Source organism: Macrosteles quadrilineatus, unplaced genomic scaffold (genome assembly GCF_028750875.1).
Source record: "Macrosteles quadrilineatus isolate MER2022 unplaced genomic scaffold, UCM_ALF_1.0 Scaffold_1__1_contigs__length_201487025, whole genome shotgun sequence".
Lineage (NCBI taxonomy): Eukaryota > Metazoa > Arthropoda > Insecta > Hemiptera > Cicadellidae > Macrosteles > Macrosteles quadrilineatus.
The window spans coordinates 17,369,941-17,393,718 of NW_026542594.1; the positions used below are offsets into that span (position 1 = coordinate 17,369,941).

At 35.9% G+C, this 23,778-nt stretch overlaps 1 protein-coding gene across 4 annotated transcripts in view; it reads left to right on the forward strand.

Moving 5' to 3' along the window:
• Positions 1–285: 285 nt before the first annotated feature.
• LOC129004448 (uncharacterized) overlaps positions 286–23,778 on the forward strand; it is a 40,711-nt gene continuing 17,218 nt past the window's right edge. For 2 of the 4 annotated variants that reach the window (XM_054433046.1, XM_054433058.1), the window contains exon 1: positions 286–613. The gene's annotated coding sequence lies outside the window, so the exon portion shown is untranslated. Of the gene's footprint in view, positions 614–761; positions 850–23,778 lie in introns of those variants that run through there. The other 2 variants (XM_054433053.1, XM_054433067.1) reach the window with 1 other exon arrangement.

Sequence of the window (23,778 nt, forward strand, 5' to 3'; positions counted from 1 at the left end):
CTCCGCTCAATAAATGTATGAAAAAATACACAATATCACAAAGGATAATATAATATAATGAATATTATATTTTTTTCAATATTCAGAGTTGGAATAGTTGGATGAGTAAAAAAACGTAAGAATGCGAAGGAAGGAATGAAGTGAAGATTGAAGAATAGCTTAGCTAGTAGTACAGGAGTAGGAGTAGAGTAGAACTAGAACTTAGAAAGAAAAGAACCGACAACCGAACCGAACCATGGACTTGAAATGGACAAAGCTATTGACCCTATTTTAGATGTTGTAAAGTACATTTCCAATAATTCAACAAAACATAATAAAAATGCCATGTTTCATCACTTTACAATCCCTTTGCCATTGAACTTATTAAACAATTTAAATTGGTAATAAACTTAGGTTATGTCTGACAAATGTCAATAAGAAACTTCACCAGTGTGCGTGCACTGCACTGTGCAGTCCAGTGAGTGTGATCTGTGAGCTACGAATGCTAAAAAACAGTGACGCCATTTTCTAACCTTTTAGGCGGGGAACTGTCTAGTTATTATAAGCCATTGAAGACAGAGGAATATAATATTCTCGTTTAGTCACTGTGTTATTTGTGTCGTAAAACCTACAGGTATGTTATACGACTCTGTTTTTACTCACACCTTTCAATAAGAAAATTGTCAACAAAACAATTCACCTTTGTCCCAACTACCTTCCAATCTAGGGTTTTGCCTTGGCCATCATTGGTTATTGGTTCCCGTCTCAGTTCCTTGAGAGTAGTTGTTAACAATTATTCTACGATCTAATTGCAAACAAAACAGTGTGCTTGGATCTTTTGATTGGTGAAGACTTGTGTAAAGCTGTAAGGTGAGTAAGTTGAAGGGACTAAGTTTACATTACAGTTTGTGGGTTGGCTTAGGTTGCAGAATAGCCTAGTGGTTCCCACCATTTTCTCTACTCAATGTAAGCTACTGTAGGCCACTGGCAGAGAGGCATCATAGCTTTAATATCATAGAAATTCTTGTTTTTAGTTTCTCATGACAAAGGCATAACTTGGACGGTTTAAAACATTGAGTAAATTCATTCTTTTAGGTTAAAAGATCAATTCACTAAGCTAGAAGCATAAAATAGATAAGTCTAGTCCTATAGGACTCCTAGTACTTACCTAATTAGCATAGGCTAGGTATTGCAGTAAGTTAATCAATTGTCTAACTAAATGGATACGGTACCAATAGGCTATTTAACTTACGCCTAATCTCCTTTCACAATCATTTTAGCGAATTTCCCTGTAGGGAAGTAGCTATTACCGTAGGTCTCATGGTAACCAAAGGCCCGGGGCCGATTTACTTTTTCATTTTGATGTCCCCAGAGGCCAAAAACACCATTTGTTCAAATTTTTATATATGTATATATATATATATATATGTGTGTCCGTGAACACGATAACTTGAGTAATTTTTATCCGATTTTGATGAAATTTGGTTTAAAGGTGTAAGGCGGGATAAACTTGAATGAGTTCGCGATCCAGCATGATCAGACCATGGGAACAGGGTTTTATGGGGTAAAAATTGGTTTTTCTCACTTTTGATCCTCAAAACACAAAATTCCCCCATTTTCCTCTAAACCTTCTTAAAGAGCTTAAAAAACAAACAATTCAGTATATCAAAGTGTTTTGGTACGGTTATTGGTTACGGAGAAAACTAAAAAAATGGTCAATTTAAAATTCCCATGTTAAGTTATTCTTATGGAGAATATTGTAAAATGTTGTAGTTTGCTTGTTTATGGATATCTTTTGATCAAACTTGGCAAATATAGCCTATTCATTTTATACTAAGCAATAATTATTTTACTTAAAACACACACTTTATTAGTTTCCTTGTAGCAGCAAACCTAGGTACTCGTTAAACCTAATGTCATTTAAATAGATCAATTGAAAATCAATTCAGCCAAATGGAAATTCGCTAAGACAGCAGGTTTGCTGCGGCGGGGGTATTTTAACTTAACTTAGTCTAGGCCTATCAATGTTTGATTTAAGTTAATAAGTTATAAATTAGGCTAGGCCAATACCCTAGGCCTAAGTTAACTTAGGCCTAAGTTATTTGGTATTTTTTAACATTAAGGTACTAAGTAAACAGACACATAAGTTATGGATTTTATAAAAAATGTGAGGATCAGAGTTAAGTATACATCTAACCCTCCGAGTGTTATGTGTCGTAAAAACGACTCATAACACATCCGCTGTAGTGTTATGTGTCGCTGTTGCGACTCACAAACACTGTTTACGGCGACGGCTCTGGGGCTGACTGAATCGTATTGAACTGGATCGAGTTAGGTATTGTTTTTTTCAGCAGATTCAGAGCTTTCTCCTGATGTCTGTTTCTATACGCTTTTCATTTTAGTTCCGAAAATATTGTAGCAGACAGCTGACGTGCGTATTTGTAAACAGCTTGGTTAACCTCGCACCGATGACTGATGTGTTTTATTCCTTTTTTTATCATTGTTTTAGTGTTAGGCTAAAAATCAAAAGTAGTGATATATACGTGGTGCATTATAGGAAGATTTAAGTGATTTTGAAGGGCTGGTTGATGATCCTGAAGAAGTAGGTAGTGATATTGATGTAAATTATCAGCCAGATTCCTAGCTATGGTTAGACTAAGCATTCTTAACTAAACGCTATGTACCGAAATCTGTTCTTTGCCCATAACTTATTTATTTGCCAACCTACTTCCTTATATTATTATATTTTTGGAATCCTCATAAAATTCTGAACAAAGTGGCTATTTTAAAATTTGTAAACCTATAAATTATAACAATTATTGAGCGCAAACATACATTTTTTCATTTATTTTATAATTTTTTAGAAATGTTAATCCCACAAAAATTGTTGAACATTTTTTTTGTAATGTTTTATATGTTACATTGAAGCCCATAATTTTCGAAACAAAATGATATATAAAACAGTATAATTTACATTGTTTTTAAGTTTCTAAGATACATTTTAATAAAACCCTGCGATTGCGCAATAAATGGGCGAACATTAAGACCAAAACTAGAGACACTTGGAGGGCTAAGTTAGCTTACCAATGTTATATTTGCTCTTAAAATTAAAAGGACAATGTTTTTTCTGCATTTTTTCATATAAGTTAGGTTAAAATTACATTTTGTGTTTAGCCAAGGCCGCAATAGATAGGCTAACTTATACAGGCCGTGCTGCTACTTGTGTGACGTCACAACTATAGGCGGCCGCTACACACACAGCGCTTAAGTTTATACGTTTTTACTACTGCGGTTAAGTTTAGTTCCCACCATGATTTGAACCATTTAATGAAGTGATAATGTAATGAAATTTTGTAGTAGCCTAATGTTCTATGTTACCTAGTGAAGTGTAGTGATTAAGTTAGCTAGTATGTTACACGTTTAAAATTGTTTGTGCATCGTTAGACATTTATCAGTTAGGCTGCTATTTCTTTCGAGCAGACGTTTTTATATAATTGTTTTCATTATCGAATATGTCCTAGGTACTATTTATTAAAGTGCTATGCTATCGTATGGTTAAATATACAAAATGAGGAATGAAAAAAAATACCGATTTCAGTTTTAACTTGTGTTTAAACAGTAGGCCTACCCGACAGTTGTTTATATTGTAAGTAGGCTTATCTAGCTTTCGCTTTTTTGTACGTTTCTTTTTCTTCCTCATTTATCTGTTATTATACGTCATTTTACTATCATTATTTAATAAAATATTATAGAATGTAATTAAGCATGTTTTTAAACAATAGCTTTAGATCTTTACCACAAGAAGGCACACCTCAAGATTTGTGCTGTCGAGAACATGATACATTACTGACATTAGTACCTTTTTCAGACTTTTACATCTTAAGAAGGGCCGTGTTTCCATTTATTTCACCAATTATAACCTCAAAAATACCTTCAAACCAGTAATCAATGCATTTATAATAGGTAACGCTTAGATGTAGCCTATATTGTAAATTATCTCCGGTTCCGCCTCCTCATGTATGACACTACAGAGGGCCCACGGACGATGAGTGTCACTTCCGGTGCTGCCCAAGGTTCCATACTCGGCCCAGACCTATGGAATGTCGCGTATAACAGCCTCCTGAGGTCTGAAATGCCTGAGGAAACTGTTTTGGTTGTGTACGCGGACGACGTTGCAGTTTTGATAGCTGCACGTAGCGTTGATCTGGCTCAGCTAAAGCTGAACCGAGTTATGCGTACTATAAACGCATGGATGACAGACCACGGTCTCTCGCTTGCTTTGAGCAAAACTGAGATCGTGATATTAACAAAAAACGGATTGACACCATCGTGCCGTTGAGGGTACGGGCCGTCGAAGTCCAGACCGTTCGTTCTGCCAAGTACCTTGGGGTTATGGTGGACAGCAAGCTTAGCTGGCGGGGTCAGATTTTCCGTATGGCGGACAAGGCCGTTAGGGTGGTCTCCTCTCTTAGCCGGTTGATGGCCAATGTCAGAGGGCCTCGGTCCAGCCGTAGAACGCTGTTAATGTCTTCTGTCCAGTCCGTACTCTTGTACGTTGCTGAGGTGTGGGCAGACGCTCTCAATAAGGAGGTATATAACTTAGGATGTGGCTCGCCCGAGTGCAGCGTCAGGCAGCACTAAGAGTTGCATCCGCCTACCGAACAGTGTTTGAACCCGCCGTCCTGGTGGTCGCTGGAGTCATCCCCTTCAAACTTTTGGTGGCGGAGAGAAAGGCAATTTATCAGCGCCGTGGGGAGGACCAGGCACGAACAGAGGAACGCACCCACACCTACCAGCTGTGGCAGGAGAGCTGGGAACAGGAGACTCGTGGACGTTGGACCAGGCGACTGATAGGCCTACAGCAAGTCCAACCTTGGGTTAATCGGCGGTGCGGAGAGGTGGACTTCTACCTCACCCAATTTCTGACGGGTCACGGCTTTTTCCGGTCGTACCTGTTCAAGATGGACAATGCCGTGTCACCCGATTGCATATACAGATCACATGTTGGCCTGACTTGAAGTAATGTGACAAACAATTCCAGGTCTGTGTCCAACAGAGTAGAGGGGGTTTTTTAGTGAGTAGTCTGTGATAGATTCAGGAGTCTCACACTACAGGCTGGCTACCTGTGTGCGTAAAAGCATTTTCCCTCCTCCCCCTTAAAAAAAAAAACAAATTGTAAATTTAACCATCTATCACGGTAAAACAATAAGAAAGTGACTGAATTGAGGATTGTGTTTGCTTACTTAACACAAATTTAGATTTATAACAGTTACATTAAACCTGTTTTAATAATTTACCGGTAACCCTCCTATGTAGGCCTAAGTCATTCCGACAACATCATTGTCAGAAATATCAACACTGTCCAACACAAGGTTTGTTCCCCTTCTGGCTCCTCAGTTTCTTCAATATTAAAATCCCCTTACCAATTATTATTATAAAAACCTCCCAATTTTTAGCAGGATACACCTTAATAATAGTAAGGGTTTTAAGCTTCTTCTCTGACTCGACAACTTGTGCTACAGATACCGGTACTAGCACAACTCACCTGCTAATATTTTCCGAACCTAGTCTTTAAATCATCTTTTTAACATTGTTCCAGTTGCACGTAGGCCTACTTAAAATGTACAACATCAAATAACATTCTAGAATTTCTATTATGTACTGACGGTGTGTATCTGTGCTAATTGTGTGTCAATTTTGAGTTTCCCATTCCTTTTTTTATTATTTACTGGTTATCCTCGTACCACCACACTATTCCATTTCTCAAATCAGACAAACAATTATCTTAAAAATAAGACATTTCTCACGATCAACAGTTGTTTAATTGCTTGACAATCTCTATGATTAAACCTCACTCCCTTGAAAGCGTGATTTATTTTATACCACCTAAGTAGAATTTCTAAGAAACTAATAGTACCATCAATATTTTTATTCTAATGCCTAAATTGATATTTCTTTAGAGCGGCTAAACCTTTTTTATTGAACGATCTAGCACATAAATTTACATGTTGTCTCTCCAGAGAAGTAAGGAACTATACTGTCTTATTTAACCTTAATGCTAGTTTGGCTATACTCTATCATATTTTGAAGGATTTACAAATCAGAAACACTTGCAGTAGGCCTACATATTAAAACATGATTAAATTAAGATCTAGTACAGGTAAGTAGGAAGTCTGTTTTTAATCGGTCGCTCGATTTAAATAACCCCGCCGCAGCAAACCTGCAGACTAAGCGAATTTCAACTTGTCTGATTACATTTTTACTAAAATATTTCCATAAATAAGACACATATATTTCCAATTTAAATAACATTAGATTTAACAAGTGCTTAGGTTTGCTGCTACGGGGAAGGTAAAAAGTGTTTTTTGACCATATGTCAATAGTATAGGATGAAATAAATAAATCTGCCAAATTTTATCAGTATTATATCCATAAACAAGAAAATTGCAACAGTTTTCATTTTCTCCATAAGAATAACATGGGAATTTTAAATTACACTTTTTTTGAATTTTCTCCATGACCGTTAGGCATACAACAGCGCTTCAATATACTAAATTATTTCTTTTTTTAAGCTCTACAAAATGGTTGAAAAAGAAATTACAAAATTTTTTGTTTTTAGGGTAAAAAATGGGAAAAACCCATTTTTACCCCATAAAACCCCCTATAAACCCCTGTTCCCATGGTCCGATTATGCTGGTTCGCGAACTCGTTCGAATAAACGTAGGTTTACACGTTTGTACCAAATTTCATCAAAATCGGATCAAGTTATCGCGCTAACGGACACATATATAAATGTATATATATACAGTATTAGCCAAAATAAATAGTACTGAAACTGAATCAGCTGTAGTTGCCTTCTCGATCAGCTGATTCAATAGGTGATTGTTGCCACGGCTTTGCGTTCATTACTCTTTCTTATTTGAGGTTAGTTTTTGTTAACATGGTGCTAACAACTTTAGAAAAAACTTTTATCGTAGAGCATTATTTTCGCTCATACGGAATTGGACGTGCGGGTGGTCCAAGCTTGTCACACACTGCTTTACGTTTTCAGGAACATTTCCACAAAAACCCGCCTAGTAATGCTGTGATTCTTAGTGTTGTTGAAAAATTTCGAAGAACTGGTAGTGTTTTGACGCAGCGAAAGGGCTTTTCAGGTCGCCCAGTTACTGTCTGTATAAATGAAAACCACGGAAGAGTGTTGCAGCAAGTGTTACAGTCACCGAAAAGAAGTCTAATGCGAGCTTCTCTTAAACTGAATATTAGCAATACGTCAATGAGAAGAATGTTCAAAAATATTGGTGGTTTTCCCTACAGGATACAAACTGGACAACCATTGGATCGTATAAACAAACTAGCCAGAGTTCAGTACTGTGCTTCAATGTTAGCAATATGCTATGAAGAACCTGATTTTCTGAGTGATGTATGGTTTACAGATGAATGTCATGTGCACCTTAATGGTTATATAAACAAGCAGACAACACGTTTCCTTGGATTTGAACGTCCTGACATTGTTGTAGAGAGGCCACAGCATAGTAAACGTGTAACCATTTGGTGCGCTGTGTCAGGGAGGGGTATAGTGGGACCATACTTTTTTGAAGGCAATAATGGAGAGACTGTTACTGTGAATAGGGATCGATATAGGGGCCATTCACTTGATCGTTTTGTGAGTGACCTCAGGAGATTTTGTCGTGCACGAAACCTGCCGTTAGGTTCACAGTGGTTCCAGCAGGATGGCGCAACCAGTCACACTGCCGTTAACAACATTGCTTTCCTCCGACAAACCTTTGGCAACCGTCTCATCTCCCTTAGAACAAACTTTCCTTACCCAGCCCACTCCCCCGATCTTACAACACCGGATGCTTACGTGTGGGGAATGTTGAAAGAAAACATCTTCCGTGAGGACCCACCATCTACCATCGTTCAACTCAAAGAAAAAATAACCATGTGTATTAGGAGAATGGAACAACCCCTATTCATAAAAATGGTGCAAAACCTACAAGAACGGTACGAGTGTTGCCTCAAACTGAACGGGGCTCATATTGAACATATTATTACCCGTGTTTAGCCGATTTTGCTTCCTTTGACTTAAATGTATTGTTAAAATTTATACATAAAATAAAAGTATTACCATTAAAAGTATTAAAAGTATTTCAGTACTGTTTATTTTGGCTAATACTGTATATAAATATATATATATATATAAATATATATATATAAATATATATATGTATATATATATGAATTTGAACGGATGGTGTTTTGGCCTCTGGGGACCTCAAAACGAAAAAGTAAATCGGTCCCGGGTCTAGGTCTTACCATGAGACCTACGGTAATAGCTTATTCCCTATATGGGAAATTCGCTAAAACAAGTTGTTACGTTTAATTTAAATAGGTGTACAGAATCAAACTGTAAGAAAATATTCGGAGTTCTATCAAAATGATTTACAAATCCGGATGGTAATTTTCCCCCGCACAAACTTGTAAACATTGACCTATTTATGAGGTTTTCATCTGATATAATACTAAAAACTCTTTAATCTACTTCAGACAAATATTCCAATACTGGTACTTGTAAAGTTAGTTTGTGTAGCCATTCACCTGTTAAATCATTTCAAAGAAATAAAGATAGGCCTACCACTTCTTTATTGTTCGATATTTTTACAATGATATCCTAAATAATGTTTAAATGGTTATGGACGATTTCGTTAGTATACATAGCCCCGCACTATGCCTACCGACCACGCCGCGTAGCGGGGTGGCAACTGCCTTCATTTGTGACGTAGCGCATGAAGTAGTGCCCTACTCCTAGAAAACTAGAGTACAGATCAAGATTCCAATCATTTTTCTGTATTCACTGGATTGGTGAGAGTGTCTTTGGCTATTAAAAAAGTTAAATATTTCCATAATTGGAAAATATGGCCTTGCTACTTTGGAAATAAAATAAAGAACCATCTAAAACACAATTTTGTGCAATTTTTGTCAAGGTTTCTCCCAATGTTTACTATTAAATTTTATGAAATAACGAACAGCTGTTTGGAATAATTCCCACTTTTTACTTACTGTACTTACTTTCCGTGTCCGGACTGACTGATTAAATCATCATCTTCCAAAATCTAGCAGCTTGAATAGCCTTGTCATTTGCTCTAAAAATATCGTCCTCCAGACAAATTGTGCCCATGTCTCTGCACAGTAGAAGATGCTCCGGGGTTTGGGTGAGACCACAATCACACTTGTCTTCATCTAAATTTCCCCACTTCTTGAGGTTACTCTTGCACCTTGAGACGCCCGTCTTTAATCTGTTTGAGAGCCCGCCATTCATCATACGGAAGCCAGTGCCCAGGTGCCAGTTCTTCCTTTGCCGTAAACTTCAATATTAGTGAGGATTTCCTCCTCCCATGAGGAGAGTCGCCTGGTTTCTGAATTGGTCTCCAATGGCCTGCATCTTTTTAGGAAGCTCCTTTGAGAACGTAGACATTGTGGCACTATTACTTGGTTGAACATTGGGTGCCTTGGATCTGTTTCCTGCTTCAGTTTTTCTTTTTCAGATGCCACTTGTCTTCTAATATGGGGAGGTGCTATACCCGCCATTGCATATACTTTGTGAATGGGGGTTGGTTTCAAACAGCCCATTACAAGTCTGACCGTCTCATTGAGAGGGACGTCAACCTGCTTAGCATGAGTCGAAGCTCCCCAAACCGGAGCGCAATACTCACCAGCTGAAAAACATAGGATGTTATTCCTGGCACCAACCTTACCCTTCAGCTCTTTGCAGTGTGTTGGGTATCTGCGTTGCGTTGAATTAAAGGTTGAAAATAAACTTATAATAAAAAATTACTAAAGAGCTTTGTGGACTGTAAAATTGAGTATATTTTGAAGAAACAAAAAATATAGGTAACAGATGTTAATTAAATCAGCACAAAACAAATGTTATAGAGAAAACAAGCAATATGATAATTTGACAAAGAGTATCAAACACAGTGGTTTCTGAACGTTAGTGTCCTATCCAGTTTGACTCCCAAGTACCTAGGCTGCTCTGAGTGTTCCAAGGTTACGCCACCCCAAACGATCTTTAGCTTCCTCCTTTCAAATGAAAAGCACAAACTTGAGTTTTTTGAGGGTTTGGTCTTAACAGATTTTGCTCATAGTAGGTACTCAGGGCTTCGAGAGAATCAGTGATCTTCTTTTCTACATCTTCAAATCTTTTTACTTGGGCTGTGATTACTGTGTCATCAGCGTAAATAAAACTTCTAGTCCCATTAGGTTTTGGCTGATCATTTGTATATACATTGTAGAGTAGTAGGGAGAATACGCTACCTTGTGGTAAGCCATTTCTCTGCTTCCTCCACCGACTTTTCCTTCCTTGAAGTGTCACGTAGAACTTTCTGTTCTGTAGAATCATTCTGATAGCGCTTGTCAGGTGGAAGTCTTTTGTAAGGGAGTATAGCTTTGTCAACAGTTTCTGGTGGTTAACCGTATCATATGCTGCCGAGAGGTCAATAAACGCTGCTCCGGTTATGAGTTTCTTTTCAAAACCATTCTCACTTCTAACTGTCACTGATATGTTAACATTAAATGTTGTTTACAAATACCGCAACCATTTACGATCACGTTTTGTAAGCAAATCCAAACCAAGTGAGATTAAAAACATTGTGCCATACATAACAGATTTAATTAATCACAAGTGCAACAATTGTTCTTGAGTTTTGACAACCGGGAAAAACCGTGAATCAGTGTTGTATAGGGCTGGGAAACTTTCATTTTTTTTATCATTGTAGTCAATGGCTTACAAACAAGGTTTCCACTCATTGACGGCGCTTCAAGGTCTGTTGTGTAAAGTGTAAAGTAAAAAAACACAACTGCAGTGGGTGGTCGCGTATGTTGCTGGGATCTTGAGAGATCTTTCCGATTTCGCTGTGATCGTAACAGAGGTTTAACAGATGTAGCTAAACTTGCTTTTCCAATGTCACTTTCGGTTTCTACTCACCTCTTTGTTGTACAATCGCTGGACAATACCTCCAATCATGGCCCATAGCCCATCTCTTGGGTACGTAGGCCTAATTTTTCACAACCACATTTCGACGACGATTATTGATACCGGTACTTCTCCCTAGAATACATGGCCCTTCCTACTTAGAAAAATAAAACTAAAAACGTCCAAAAACCCAGCTTTTTGAGATTCTTGTCACATTTCCTCCTAGGGTTTGCTAGATATACCAATGGTTGTAAAAGAGATTACGTCATCTATTAAATAAGAAACTTTTGTCTGGATGAATGTGGTTTCTTCAAACTGTCATCGATTATGTTTACATTAAAAGCTGTTTACAAATAATGCTATTATTGGGAAATAACTTTGATTTTTAAAAACTTTTAGTGAGAAAATCCAAAACCAAGGGAGATCAATAACTTCAGGACTTCATTAACACATTTAATTGGTCATAAAGTACTATAGTTCTTAACTGTAAACGCTAGTTTTTCGTACTGGTACATTTTTTTAGAACCGGTAGTAGCAGCAAGAATAATTTTTACGTACAAACACATCACTATTTACAACTTAGTTATCGTTGGTGTTGCACATCTTATTTCTTATTAAATTTAATTGATGTCTTACTTTTTTAGATTTTTTCGTTTTCAGTTTGGACTCCAAAATGTTAGTTTATGCTATGAAAATGATAACATGTTAAGTGATGAAAGATTTTTTGAGCAAACCATCATGCATTTTTAAAGCATTACGTGTATTAATGTTTTGTGACCTTTGTATTTATTTATTTGCCAACGGATTTACACCAATTTTACAGTTTGATTACAAGTTATGAATTGCTCATTATGAATAAATAGCCTAGCCTATAGATAATAATAATAAGAGGAATATCAAGAATAACAAGATATTAATACATAGGCCTAGTTGGATTAATAATGAAAATATGTGTACAATAAATAGCACATGGACCAACCTATAACACAATAAATAATAAAAATAACAATAACAATGATAAATATTTAAACTGAATAAGTATTGTAAATTATTACCAATCTAAATCGTTTTGAGTCATCTTCAGATTAAGCAAAGCAAATATAAATTGGCTTTGCAGACGGCATTAGGTATCACTGCACGATAAATAGGCCTAACGATTATCATAAAATTTGACGACACTATCAAATATTTCAAATAGCCTACTAATTTTATATGTACTTTGCTTCGGTTACAGGGTAGCAAATTCCCTAATTAATTCTGTATTTTTATGTGTATGTCTGTTGGTAAGTTAACGCATTAATGTTCTTATTTCTCAGTGTTTTGTGGAAAAGACAAGAGCACATTTGTTAATGAAAATTTCAACCGGAATAAAGTGTGCAGTGGTGAGGTTAAAGTAGTATTTTAACTACTTTTAACCAGTGTGGAAAGTAACTTTCAATTATAGGCCTACCTTAGGGCTATGCCTCACAGATCTATAAAGCAAATTTTGTTATCATTGGATATAAAATATGGATTAACACGTTTGGGTGTCATTTAATTGTGAAGCATTCGTTTTGATTTGAAACTGTCAGATAATGTATTTGCGAAGGTTTATATTTATTCCTATACAGTTAATAGTTTTGCCAGCATATCTGGAAAAATGCACACTAAATATGCAAACCAACTCCTGTTCTGAATATAAGAAAGTTTCAACTTACTACAAGATCCCCGTACGTAGAACGATCTCACAGCTAGTATATATATATATATATATGTCCTTTAGCGTGATAACTCGAGCAAAAATGATCCGATTTTGATGAAATTTGATACAAACGTGTAAACCTACGTTAATTCGAAAGAGTTTGCGAACCGGCATAATCGGTATGGGAACGGGGGTTTATGGGGGTTTTATGGGGTAAAAATTGATTTTTCCCATTTTTTTACTCTAAAAACACAAAATTTCATAATTTATCTCAAACCATTTTGTAGAGCTTAAAAAAATAATTTTGGTATATTGAAACGTTTTTGTATGCCCAACGGTTACGCAGATAATTAAGAAAAAAATTAAATTTAAAATTCCCGTGTTATTCTTATGGAGAATACATAAACTGTTGTAGTTTACTTGTTTATCGATATATTTTAGCAAAATTTGGAATATTTGTTTATTTTACAGTAAGCTATCAACATTGCAACAAAAAACACACCTCAATATCTTCCCTGTTGCAGCAAACCTAAGAACTCACTAAAATTAAAGATAGGAAATAAATCTGACAATTTTTAGGAAATATTTCTTTAGAAAGCCAGGTAAATGGAAATTAGCTTAGTCTGCAGGTTTGCTGCAGCGGGGGGTATTTCTTAAATATCTAAGAAAAAACTAAAGATAAAATACAGAAAAAGCTTTGATAATGTTTTGTTATTGTTTTTACTTAGGTATATTATATGTTAGTACATGGAGAATCATTAGTTTACTCTGAAAGCAGTCTTAGTATTGCAGATACATTTCAGGAGTCTCACACTACAGGCTGGCTACCATTGTGCGTAAAAGCATTTTCCCTCCTCTCCCTTGAAAAAAAAAAGTTTTGCAGATACATTAATCAATTCCCACAATCCACAATGCTCACCTTGACTACTTCCTTCACAACTCCCTACGTCGTGGACCTGTTTCCCTCCCTTCCCATAGCATTTTAGGATTGCAGATACCTTAATCTAATCATCATTATCAGTTCCCACACTCTGGACTGCTCACCTTTACCACTTTCTCCAACATTTCCTACGTCGCGGGCCTGTTTTCCTCCCTTCCCTTAGCATTTTAGGATTGCAGATACCTTAATCTAATCGTCTTAAACAGTTTGCACACTCCGGACTGCTCACCTTTACTACTTCCTTCAACACTTCCTACGTCGCGGGCCTGTTTCCCTCACTTCCCTTAGCATTTTAGGATTGCAGATACCTTGATCTAATCGTCTTAAACAGTTCGCACACTCCGGACTGCTCACCTTTACTACTTCCTTCAGCACTTCCTACGTCACGGACCTGTTTCCCTCCCTTCCCATTGCATTTTAACACGTTCGCTGTGGGCCATCAAATGGCAGGCGTAGCCCCAGTGCGGCGCAGCCCGCAGCGTCGAACAAACCCGATTGCCGGGTGATTGACACTCATATTTCGGTATGACGAATAGCAAATAACGTGCGGTGATGTCCTGCTTTATAACAAGAGTCGACGTAGTTCGCTAACACTCACAGACAGCAGCACTGCTTGGAACGAAGCCGGTCCCATTGTATTGCCAATTGGAAGGAGAAAGACGGGACAACAAGTTGATTTTTAAGTTTGCCAGACGGGGATTTTATGGGGAAATTTTACTACCAACCTACAACACAACAAAAAGCAAGTCACCCACTACACGCTAACGTGGTATAGGTCCGCCTTCGACCGACGCTAGACCAAAAACGAGGATATATGAAAGGCATTGCCGAGCGTATCCGAACGGTTACAGCAGCACCTGAACAGCGCTCGGCTGTATACGCCCGCAGTGAACGTGTTAAGATTGTAGATACCTTAATATAATCGTCATAAACAGTTCCCCACACTCCACTCTGCTCGCCTTTACTACTTCCTTCACCAAAGTCCACGTCGCGGACCTGTTCCCTCTCCCTTTCCATAGTATTTTAGATACATAATCCAACTGCCGCAGACGCTTTTCACACTCCGCAATGCTAACCTTTACTACAATGTATCGAGTAATCTTCAGTATAATCTTTGCTCAATAATAACAACTGGTGTTTTTCCTTTTGTACTGTTTGTAATTTGCTAGTATACTGTGGGTAGATCGCTTTTTATGAACACATGTTATAACTTACAAGTCTTTTGTTTACTTTTTCCTTGCTATTCAATTCAACCAACATGGTTACTTAGCAACCCATAAGACTAATGTTAAAAAAATGTGACTTTCAGTTTCATTTTTCTAGGTAATTAGATTTTTTGTTGGCAGTTCTAACTGCAGTTAACTCGTTTTTAGGCAAAAAATTAACTATTTACAAGATTTGAAGAAAATCGTCGGAGCCGTTTTTGAGATCTTTCTACAAGCAAGCATACATACATACATACAAGCAAACATTGCTCGTATTAGAATATAGGATTAAATTCATACGATATTTAAATGTCGAACGAAATAAACATCAATATTTATTGTTATTGATTGTGACGTTGAGGGTAGGGGTCGTCGAAGTCCAGACCGTTCGTTCTGCCAAGTACCTTGGGGTTATAAGCTTGGGGTTACAGCAAGCTTAGCTGGCGGGGATCAGATCTCCTCTCTTAGCCGGTTGATGGCCAATGTCGAAGGGCCTCGGTCCAGCCGTAGAAGGCTGTTAATGTCTTCTGTCCAGTCTGTACTCTTGTACGGTACTGAGGTGTGGGCAGACGCTCTCAATAAGGAGGTATATAGGATGCGGCTCACCCGAGTGCAGTGTCAGGCAGCACTAAGAGTTGCATCCGCCTACCGAACAGTGTCCGAACCCGCCGTCCTGGTGGTTGCTGGAGTCATCCCCGTCAAACTTTTGGCGGCGGAGAGAAAGGCAATTTATCAGCGCCGTGGGGAGGACCAGGCACGAACAGAGGAACGCACCCGCACCTACCAGCTGTGGCAGGAGAGCTGGGAACAGGAGACTCGGGGACGCTGGACTAGGCGACTGATACAGCCAACCTTGGGTTAATCGGCGGTGCGGAGAGGTGGACTTCTACCTCACCCAATTTCTGACAGGTCATGGCTTTTTCCGGTCCGACCTGTTCAGGATGGGCAAAGCCGTGTCACCCGATTGCATATACTGCCCAGGCATTCCCGATGACGTGGAACATACCTTTTTCCACTGCCAGCGTTGGGAAAGGCCCCGCCTGGAGGCTCAACAGTTAGACTGCTGTCAGTGGACACGGTCATACCGATGATGACGGAGGGTGAGGACAATTGGACTTGTGTGTCACATTACATCCAGGGTATTCTCCGTGCCAAGAAGCTCGACCTTGACCGGGATGCGGTGTAGGTCATAAAGTATCTAAATGCCAAAAACGGTGAGAGCCCTGAGGGCTAAGGTCACATTTTGTCTCATTTGGGAATATAAATGGACTGGCAGGCTAATTACACTTAAGTTATATTGGCATGTGAGGATGGTAGATTTTGGAGCTGGGTTGGATTAGGAAGGTAAAGTTTAGGTTTATCCTATATATGAAGCATTTTTTAAAAATAAGTTAGTACTTTGCAGTGTCTTGTCCAGTGTTTTAGTTGTACAAAAACAATCTGGAGGTAATTTAAACTAACTTAACTAATCAGTTTATTTATAGGCCTTAGTACCTAAAGTTTACCTTACCTAATCTAACCTACCTTCTAAATACTTATTAAATACTTATTAATATTATACTTATTAAATACTTATTAATACAATTATTAACAAGAACTGTATAAAACTCTATTTAATCATTTCATAATGTTCATAATGCATTGAACTAAACAAAAACATTGAATTAAACAAACATAATAATAATTAATTCTGAACATCTGTGATTCTTAATAACATATGTAAAAGCTCGAATCGTTCCCAATAAGCATGTATCACTGAGAGTCTTGTTCTGATACTATCAACTTTAATACCAGACAATTCTTCTAGCATTCTCTCAGCTCTAGTCAACTGACCTTTAACAACAGCCCTTGCTTTCTTCAGTTCACTCAATGTTTCATTTCCTTGTAAGGAGGCCATATTAAATTATTTGTACTAGTAAATGTAATAAGTGTAAAATAGAAACGTAGAAATAATTAACTGTCCTCGTCGCCAATTATTAAATACAATTATTAACAAGAACTGTATAAAACTCAATTTAATCATTTCATAATGTTAGCATTGAACTAAACAAAAACATTGAATTAAACAACATAATAATAATTAATTCTGAACATTTGTGAATCTTAATAACATATGTAACAATACTCATTAAAGTATTTGATAAATGAGGTAGGCCTATGTAGTAAACATTGCGAGAAAATGTGGCAAAAATCGCATAAAGATGGCATTTTGAATGTTCGTTATTTGTTCCAAAATTGTAGGCCATGTTTTAATAACATTCTCATCAATCTAGTAAATACAGTAGCCTAAAATGATTTGAATCTTGATCGGTACTCTAGTTTTTTCGGAGTAGGCCACGTTAATTGGCGTCACAGACAGAAATTGAGATACGGCTAGTCTAGGCTTTGTTAGGCTATAAAACGTAAAAATAACCAAAGACTTGATGATTCTACACTACGTACAGACAAAACCGTAATTTTATTTATATAGATATTCAATTAACTTGCGGTACAGTAACTTTTTGTAATTTGCATTACATTACGGCGGAAGATTCAATACCTAATTGAAAAGTTCTAAAAACACAGCGAAGCGTATATAAGCTACAGAGCTGCAAATGGTGTCATTCTGTTCACAAATTAATATCATCAAGCGGTAACAAGCCTCATTGAGGCGTACACGTGAACTTTAGAGCTATATGCAGAAACGGCTCTTACTTAAAAATGACCCTCGTAGAAAGAGCATAATTTTGTTCCTCCCCATTTCTGACATCTCAACCATTCCGACCTTGGCCTGGCCCCTCATGGTTGGATATGAGGGGTTCTACTGTATTTTTATTTTCAACTAGATCTAAGATAATATTGGGTCAATCCATATCAAGTGATCCAGAAATAAAATAATTGGTTGCTTGACCATTTTTAAAATAAATAATAATTTTATCCTAGATACCTTTATCAATTCTGGGTTCAAAAGTGATTTTAATTTTTTTAATCTCTTTTGTTACTTCTATGGCGGCCATTTTTGTTTTGTGGAACACGCACATTTTTGCTCATGTAAGGGTTTGCGTTAACTTGCACAACTCGGTAACCATGAACACTAGAGTGATGAAACAAAAAGCATTTTAATCTGGAAGAAACAGCCTAAATATTATGTTCAGTACATATTTATTGAAATGTGTATCAAAAACAGTTTTAAACCTATCTCAACATTTCATAAGAAAACGGAAAAATTTCAACTTTTGAAGGCGTATTACCATTGGAACGAATAAAATCTCAGACTTGATTTTTTTTGTGTGTGTAGCAACTCAGTAGAACTGTTTGTATTTCAAATATCAACCATAATACTTAATTCCTTTAAAAGTTATCATTTTTCAAAAACTGAAATTTTTTGAAATTTTTTGAAAAATTCTAATTTTGAGTCTCAATATCTTTGTTGGGACAAAGTTTAAAAATCTGAAATTTTTACCAAAAACCCCTCTTATAGTTGTTACACTGCTGTATGAATTTCATCTTTGAGATTTACTTTTAAGCTAAGTTACAGTACCTATCATGAAAATTACAAAAAAAACCCATAAGCTCGGCCAACGTGGCTAGTATTGTAGGTAGCTTAAAGATTAATTTATAGGTGTAGGTAATTATATTATTTAATGTAAACTTATCTTAATGTACATTTCAAAAATCCAAAACAGATTTTTAACTAAAACTTTGTACCCAAAGTACAAATTAGGCCTATATGTACCGCTACGGTACTAAAAATAAATAAAATCCTACTAAATTTTAAGTTTTATTCATCATTTAACTCAAATAAAACTTAGTTAATTCTATTTATGTTGAGGTCTTAAAATTTATTTTCCATTTAGATTTAATGTACCGTAACCTGTATAACACAAATCAATAAAGTGTTTATTGTGGTATTTTGAAAAAAAAAAAACTTATATTCTGTGGGAACTGATACAGTCTCCAGTGCCTACAGGAAGTCGTAAATGAGTCACAAAACACAGTTTTTCTTAACAAAATAATTCATTTTTATAACAGATGAAGAAATCACTCAACACCACAACAACTAACTCCTGGACCGATTTGAGAACTGTTTAAAGATTACTGGAACAAGAAGCTTCCATTGTTTTATTCCTGTACCGGACAGTAGTAATGTTAGGTGCTTCGTAACCTCACTAGCAACTGAAAGCTGTAACAAATTACACTTCATACCAAAGACTCTATTGCATTTTAGTATGACAGTGGTGGGTGGCAGAGGTGATTGACATCAGTTATCAAAATAAAGATCCAGCAGGACCAACAACCAACCGCCTTTAAAACAAATTAGAAAGACCAAGCTTGGGTGCCTATAAACAAAGTTTTGAGAAAATTAAATCTCTTTTAACTGACAAAAACCACTGGAAGGACAAACCCAAACTGAATGAAGAAACATCCAAACTTACTAATTAGCATGATCAAAGTATAACAAAAAACACTAACAAGTAAAAAAAGTTGTATACTTTAAGAACTTGTCTTTCAAACAGCTTTTGTATGTGAAATTTATAATATTCTTTATTAAAACGAGGTGTTAGCCCGTCCTACGTACGGGAATTCAGTAGTCAGTTAAAACCGTGTACAATTCAGATCAGCTAGTTTACACATATAAAAACAAAGTTTCTTGCAGTTTTAATGTGAAAAATCATCTTGTAAACAAAACAAATGTTGTGTGGCCAAATATGTTTTTATTCCATCATAGGCCTATACGATATGCATTTTAAATCCGATAATTTTACAATAAAACAGCAATTCTGCAATTTTTACGATGTGAAAAGCGTTGAAGTGAGATTTGCAGCCGATTCGCACAGACGCACGCTGATTATAAGTAGCCTACAGTAGAGAGAGTAATAGTCAATTGAGAAGTGTAGACCTAGTCAACGATACCACCTTCCATAGCATACCTGCCTCTTCCATAATTATTATCACCACAATACAACTACTATACACAATTTCCAGTAGGTCTGAATAGAAACGACCTAAAATAAAACAATAATATCCAATAAAATTCACAGTACACATAATTTAACTTTGGTGTCCTAACATCAAAACTAATCGTCACACCTAATTCCACTGCATTAATTGCTAAATAAATAAGTGTAAACAAAGAAAAGTAAAAACAATAACAGTTTGTTTTGAAACAGCTGTTTGGTTCAAATAACATTCATTTGAAAAAAAAAAGAAATGGTCACATGTAGCAGGAATATAAAAAGTAAACACACTAGTAAAGCTAGTGACGTAATTGTCAATGTTTATTGTCCATACCGTTATCAGTTATATCCTTGATAATTACCCACCCTCATTGAATAAATGTACATCGTAGTTTCCCATATTAGTTAAATTTAAACTACAATATATTCTTAGTTGAAATAAAAGTGATATTTTCACGTTTGGGAGCGCTGATATAGGCACCCCCAAACGTAACCACAACTGAACACGATTTCATAAAAGGATGGTTTGTCTAACTGCAGTATCCTAGGTCAATGTTCACGTTGTGTTCAATTAATGCCATCCATCTGTTTATCTTTGTATAAAACCCGGCTGAGGTTGTGGTGGTAATTTAAATTCGTGATTCGTGATTATTCTTGATCTTCTTTTTATGACATCAATATTTCCCAAACAAAGTTAAAGCAGACACATAAATTAATTGTAAACAAAAACTATTATGAAGAATTAAAACATGTAAACATTGTTATTTTTCTAATCTTTCCTTGAAATGTGGAGCAGTAAAATAATTTGCATTTATACTTTATTATTAAGACTCGTGTACAGAGCCTCGATTTGTACTGTGGTTTAATTAATTTTGGTCTAAACTATTTTAAACTGTGGTCTAATTATCTCTACTAATCTTACTTATTTCTTATAATCAATGACAAAATAAGAGTAAATAAAATAACCTCATAGTTCCATAGTTTATATTTAACCAGCTGTAAGTTAAAACAAATTATTGCTCTAAAACAAATCGAAGATTACAAAGATTGCTTTAAAAAATAATTTGAACATCCTAGTATTTTACTATGTATATTTAATTAATCTGTCATCCTCTTACAGAAGAATTGAACGTATCAATGATTAGCATTACACATAGTATAAATAAGTCAACCCTAAGTATGTCTTTACATTTTTATCCAAATGCAGAATTTGTGACACAAAAGCTGAATGTTTACAGCTGTTATGTAAAGCAAATTATTTATGCCAAAAGCTAGTTTAGAATCTTAGCGTCGGCTGCTAGACTTTTTAAAAATTTAAACTTAATTTCTAAAAAACTGGGACCCTAAACTAAAATTATGGCTTCGACATTCCCTAGTTCTCAAAAGTATCTTTCTTTCAACACAAAAATCATGAAAATCCGTCGAGTGGTTGATTCAGAATCGTGAAATAAAAAAACACTGTTTCGTTTTAATATTATAGATGAAAGTGGTTCAATAAATTAATAAATGAGTTCAAAATATTTAGGCCTATTGAAAAAAAGGTGTAAACCTGAATGAAAATAATCTGATAAAAAGTTTTTTTTAATTTCACATAAGACAAGAAATTTGCAAGAAAAGGCTATACATTACTTTAAAGTAAGTTAGGTAAGTTTACATTAAATAAAATAATTACCTACACCTATAAATTAATTTTTAAGCTACCTACAGTACTAGCCGCGTTGGCCGAGCCTATGGGGTTTTTGCGATTTTCATGATACTGTAACTTAGCTTAAAAGTAAATCTCAAAGATGAAATTCATACAGCAGTATAACAACTATAAGAGGGGTTTTTGGTAAAAATTTCTGATTTTTAAACTTTGTCCCAACAAAGATATTGAGACTCAAAATTTGAATTTTTCAAAAAATTTCAGTTTTTGAAAAATGATAACTTTTAAGGAATTAAGTCTAATGGTTGATATTTGAAATACAAACAGTTCTACTGAGTTGCTACACACACAAAAAAAAAAAAATCTAGTCTGAGATTTTATTCGTTCCAATGGTAATACGCCTTCAAAAGTTGAAATTTTTCCGTTTTCTTATGAAATGTTGAGATGGGTTTAAAACTGTTTTTGATACACATTTCAATAAATATGTACAGAACATAATATTTAGGCTGTTTCTTCCAGATTAAAATGCTTTTTGTTTCATCACTCTAGTGTTCATGGTTACCGAGTTGTGCAAGTTAACGCAAACCCTTACATGAGCAAAATTTGCGTGTTCCGCAAAACAAAAATGGCCGCCGTAGGAGTAACAAAATAGATAAAAAATTTTTAAAATCACTTTTGAACCCAGAATTGATAAAGGTATCTAGGATAAAAATATTATTTATTTTAAAAATGGTCAAGCAACCCCTGTTGGATCACTTGATATGGATAGACCCTATTGTAGATTTATCTGTTGGAAGTTGAAGACTAAAAAGTATGCATATAATTGTTTGGTACCGTAGGCTATGTCTTATTTTTTCATTGCTCTAGGAATAAACATGTACAGTAGAGCCTCTTTAATCCGAACCCCTGTAATCCGAACGTCCACTAATCCGAACGCCTCATTGCTGTACTATATACACAGTACAGTAGTTCTTTATTGTATACTGTATTCATTGGTATACGCACCGTAATTATTTCAATTGTAATGTACAGTACTGTTTATTCCCTATGTTTACTACTGTATTAAATAAACACTATATTTTACTTTTTAAAGCATTTTTCATTTTTCCCTAGCTATTGCTATGTAAAAACAACAATATGTTCTGTAATCCGAACTATTCAATAGTCCGTACTACCCCCGGTCCCAATTAGTTCGGATTGAAGAGGTTCTACTGTAGTAATAATAAATAGGTTGTGCATTAACGTAAGATAAGTAGTCTTGCGCAACTAGTTTCGGTACATTCATTGTTGGTCTATTTTCAAGCTGTTGTTGACTTCTTAAAATGTTAGAACTGGTTGTCGTCCCCAATAAAAAAAAACGTTTAACACACATGGACACATATAAACAAAAGTATAGACAATGAGTTCACTCTGGCGATAATACGTTTCAATCACAGGTCTACGCTCTATTGTAGACAATGTCGGATATGAAGTAATTTAGCGAGTCAGGCAAAGGCCGCATTATCCTTTACAAGTAAACCCTAACTCTTAGACATGAACCTAAATACAGTTGATCGATTGATTCTGTCGGGGCGGACCTTGTCCTGTTGTCAGAGTCCGTCAAACCTAAGTTGCTTAGTAAACTTCAGCATTATATATCAATAAAGCCTGGTTTACACGGGTAGAGTCGTGGGTAGAGTTGAGTTTCTAGTAGAGTAACTCTACCCGTGTAAACACCCACTAGCGCCTAGTAGCTAGTATAGTAGATAGTAGGCGGTAGAGTAGAGTTACTAGCAACATGTGGCATAGTAGCTCTACTCTACTTCCCCCACCACTAGCAAAATTGTCACTCTCCTGCACACTATACTTTTAGTGAAAAGAACCTCATTTAAATAATAGGAATACTTTAAATAAAAGTCTAAAGGTTTCCACTAAATGTTATCGTTAAATTTATCATACTTTTAAAATTAATTAACAATTAATTGTCTAGAGAAAATAAAAATGAACCACTTTTGTTAGAAAAGCCTAGAAGAATCTCTTTGTTTATTTTTCTCTTCTTAGCAACCAAAATTCTATAAAACTATTTAAAACATCTGTCAGCTGATAGATTTGTCAGCTCACTACAGGAGCCCCCTGCGAAGACTGGAAGTCCACGGAGTTTTTGGAGGGTTCCAAAAAGTCACAAAAAAAAAACAAATACAAAATAATAATAATAACAGCAAGGACAAAGGTAATTTCCATCAAACTGAAATTGGATTCTTGAATGTCACTTTTCTTCCAGACTTTGTCGTATACGACTTTTGAAAATTCACATCTTTTGAAGTTTGAGATACAGTTGAGGGCTTAACTTCATCATTCTGAAGGACATAGGCCGGTTTAACTCTGTCAAGACTAACTTTAACATTAGAACCATTCACTTTTATTGTGATAGTTTTACTGT